This window comes from Thalia democratica, unplaced genomic scaffold (genome assembly GCF_965202585.1).
Source record: "Thalia democratica unplaced genomic scaffold, ktThaDemo2.hap1.1 HAP1_SCAFFOLD_1477, whole genome shotgun sequence".
In the NCBI taxonomy this organism is placed as follows: domain Eukaryota; kingdom Metazoa; phylum Chordata; class Thaliacea; order Salpida; family Salpidae; genus Thalia; species Thalia democratica.
The window spans coordinates 1-3,809 of NW_028140332.1; the positions used below are offsets into that span (position 1 = coordinate 1).

At 24.1% G+C, this 3,809-nt stretch overlaps 1 long non-coding RNA gene across 1 annotated transcript; it reads right to left on the bottom strand.

Annotated features, from left to right (window-relative positions):
• Positions 1-2,013: 2,013 nt before the first annotated feature.
• On the bottom strand, positions 2,014-3,389 carry LOC145848504 (uncharacterized). Its single transcript, XR_014371999.1, has 3 exons — positions 3,306-3,389; positions 2,446-2,524; positions 2,014-2,110 (listed from the first exon to the last, which is right to left on the bottom strand). It is a non-coding gene; the product is annotated as an uncharacterized LOC145848504 (long non-coding RNA).
• Between the last annotated feature and the right edge of the window lie 420 nt (positions 3,390-3,809).

Below are 3,809 nucleotides of genomic sequence, written 5' to 3' on the forward strand. Positions count from 1 at the left end.
AAGAACTTAAGGCTTGTTTTTTTAATAGTTCTAGGTTTCTTTATTTATTTAAAACAGAAAAACTAAATAAACTATTACTGAAATTCAACATGTTTCAACAAAATCTGTTTCTACTTTTTCTCACTTACTTGTTTCATCAACTTTTAGATTCAAATTAAAATTTAACACCTTATACCATATACTCAGTTTTAGTCAACCTACAAAAATATTTACACGAAAAATATTTTATTTATTTATATAACAATTTATACAAGTTAAAAAAAAACCAACCCTTATAATTTACATATAAATTTATATTAACCTTTTTCTTAGTCAAAAGCTTTTTAAGGTTTTACATTGTCAGAATTAGTTGTTTTCCAAAGTTTGATGATTATTTCTACAAAAAACAAGTCAACAAAAAGAGCATTACAGACAAATCCACCGACTTTTTATTAAAGACACATAAATTCACAATTAGGAGCAAGACCGAATCGAATTGTTCGAATAATTAACGAAAACAAATATTCAGCGCCGGTGCAAAATCTGGACAAAATCCATTTTGTGCGTGTGCCAGTTCTAGCAGGGCTCGAACGGCGAAATTCGGAAGATAAAGTAAGCGTTGATTCAAATCCGCGCCAAAAAACTGCTACGGATTTTAAAAGCAAGACTTTTTGTTTCCGTCCGAAAGGTTTTTAGATCTCGAAGTAAATTGTATGCGTTTGCACAAGATGTTTTTGTTCTTCCATTAGAAGGTCGTTTTAATTAGCTGTTTCTTTCGTTGTTTTGTGTCAACCAGAAAAAAAAAAATTTTTTTAAAAGTTTTTATTCTGCTATGTTCGACGCAAGTATCTTACAAAGAAGTTTGTGCTTAAAAAAAATCTAACCAAAAGTTAGATTTCAAAGTGAAAAATAATAAGAAGAAAAGTAAAACAAATTAAAATAATGAAGCTACAAAACTGTGGTACAAAATTAAACTTTTTTATTCTTAGAAAATAAACTTAATTAAAAACTTTAAATGTTTGTTTTAAAAGTAAAACAAAAACTTATTAAGTGTATTTACTAAAAGTTATTTTTTAGTTGTATTTATTTAATTAAATGTACATAGCTCCAAAATATATTTATTAAAAAACTACAAAAAGGTTTTGAGTTTTATTATGATAATAAATATTTTATTTAAATTATTTTAACACTATACTAAAAATAAACCCGAGAGTATTTCAATTTCTCAATAAAAACTTAAAACATCAAAAAAAAATTAAAATTTGACAAAATAAAAATTATTTTGCAGTAACCCACAACTTTATTTTCAGAATAGCGTTTTTCTCTTTTAACTAATAAAAAAAGTTATAATTAAAAAAACTTATTTAATTTACGTTGCTAGTTCGAAAAAATCGGAAAGCAATCAATTAAACAACATGGATGTGTGGCGGTTCGCTAATGAGCGCTTACTTCTATATTGTTTTACATCAGGTACTTAAATTAAAACAATTAAAATGGCTCGTGCTAACAGCCCACACTCACAACGCCCAGAAGGAAAACACCAATCTATTTATTTTCAATTTAACACACACGTTCGAAAAATTAACTTTTTTTTGTCTAAGTTTTCTTTTTAATGAATTGAATGGAACGATTTCGTTCACTTGTTTTTGTGGATGTGACTGGACTTAGCTTTTTTTAGTAAATTAGTCTACTTAAACTAAGACTTTCACATATTCTAACTATTGCAGGTACTGAAATGTTTTTATAAGTCTTAAATGTTTTTAGTATGAAATTGAAAAGAGTTTTTTAGAAAAAAACATAAATTATTGTAAATCTCCAACTATAACTCATTACTAAGTCTAATTACCTGTGTTTCCATTAATTTTTTAGTCTAAGTCTGAAATTTGTCTTACTAACTCAAAACAAAAAACTTACAAATATTTTTAAGCATGCTTTGCTTATTTTAATCTCTACAGCTATAAGTTTTTGTAAAGATATTAAATTAAAGTAATTAAGGTAAACAAAGAAGAGTTAGAAACTACTAAAATTTAAAAAGCGTAAATATAACAAAAAGTTAATTAAAAAGTTCAACTTACTTATGCATAGGATTTTCATTAGTTTTCTTTGTATCTTTGACAATCGTTTGTTCTTTCTACAAATCGTTACATAAAAATATTGTAATGGATTTATTTATTTACAGAAATTTTTTGATATACAAAGTACTAAGTATAAATAATTTTAATAGTTTAAACATGCTTAATATTTTTTAGTTTTTAGTTTCTTCTCGAAATTAAACTGAACATAAACATCAATTTAGTTACCATAAGTTTTAAGAAATATTAAGTTTTTTACGGCTTTAAGTTTTGCTTAGTTTTTAAAAAACCCTCTACTCGTTCGTATTTTTTTTTTCAATAAACATTTTTAATTAACTGTTCTAACTATTTTTCTTATTTGACATGTCTACTTATAAAATAAATTAGTTTTAACCTCGCGTTTGTTTTGAGTTGTAGTTGTGTTCAAAATCTTGTTCTGCTGAATCTGGCACTTTCTGCTACTAATGTGTGAGCTGCAAAAAATGCTTAAAATTCTGAAATATATTAATTATTTTAGATATTCTGTAAATAATATAAAAGAGTTTAGTATAAAGCGGTTAAACGATAGTTTGTTTAAAAATTAAATTATTATAAGAAAAACTATTTATAGATATTTAAATTAGAGAAATATTTTTCAATTTGAATAGTTTTAGTCGCAAGAGAAATCACTTTAATAAGCTTATACGAGTTTATGTGAGAATTTACTTTTGATAAACTTGATAATAACAATTACATACAATAAAATTATATTTCGCGTCAATTTTTTATCCGAAATACTTGTAAGCAGTATAATTTTTTTTTGTTATTAGTGGCTAATTTTCAAATATGTCAATAAATAATTGAAACTTGTATACTGTGAAAATATTTTTAAGAACTTAATAAAGTTTAGTGGTTTCGAGTAGTTAAATTTAAAAGTTATGACTATATATCAAATTGAAGTTTAGAGTACTATGCTTGAGTTTAAATATAACCTAACGTAAAAATTGTATATGTTAACTTTTTTTTTATTAATTTGGTGTTTCTTAGTAATTTAAAAAATATTCTTTAGAAAAACAATTACTTAATAAAAGTTTATTAAAATTTTTTGCTAAAACAATAAGTAGATAAATTTTCTACAAAGGTTTTTATACAAAAACTATAATACTTTATTATTCCGGTTAATTCTATTAATTTTTTATTATTCATTTATATAGTACTAAATTTAAAACTTAAAAAAAACTGTTTAAGTTATTAATTGTATTTTGTAGATCAAACCTTAAAGATCCAGAATGTGTGAATGATTTGTGACAAACATGACATTTGTACGGCTTGAGTCCAGTATGAGTGTTCATGTGCTCTTTCAAATGGTGTTTTAGTTTGAACGATTTCGGACAGAACTCACACTTGAACTTCCTTTCATGTGCTTAAAGTTTAAAAACAAGTTTAAATTGTTTTTGTTATTTTGTTTACATTAGTCTTTTAAATATTCAATGATTTCGAAACTTAATGTTTTTAAAAAAAAAAAAAAACCTTTGTTAAATTAAGTTATGATAAAAACAAAAACATTTTGAATAAAAACAAGCATAATAGTTGTTTGTTTAGAAAAAAAATTAAAAGAGCCTCTTTGTAGTTTATCAAATAAATTTTATAAATGTGTATGCAAGGGATTTAGAGGGTTATATTGAGTAACATTTTGAGGAATAAAAACGCAACAGCCGTTCAAAAATGTTTAATTTATATTAATCTCAAATTTATTTTATCACTAATAAAAATATAAAC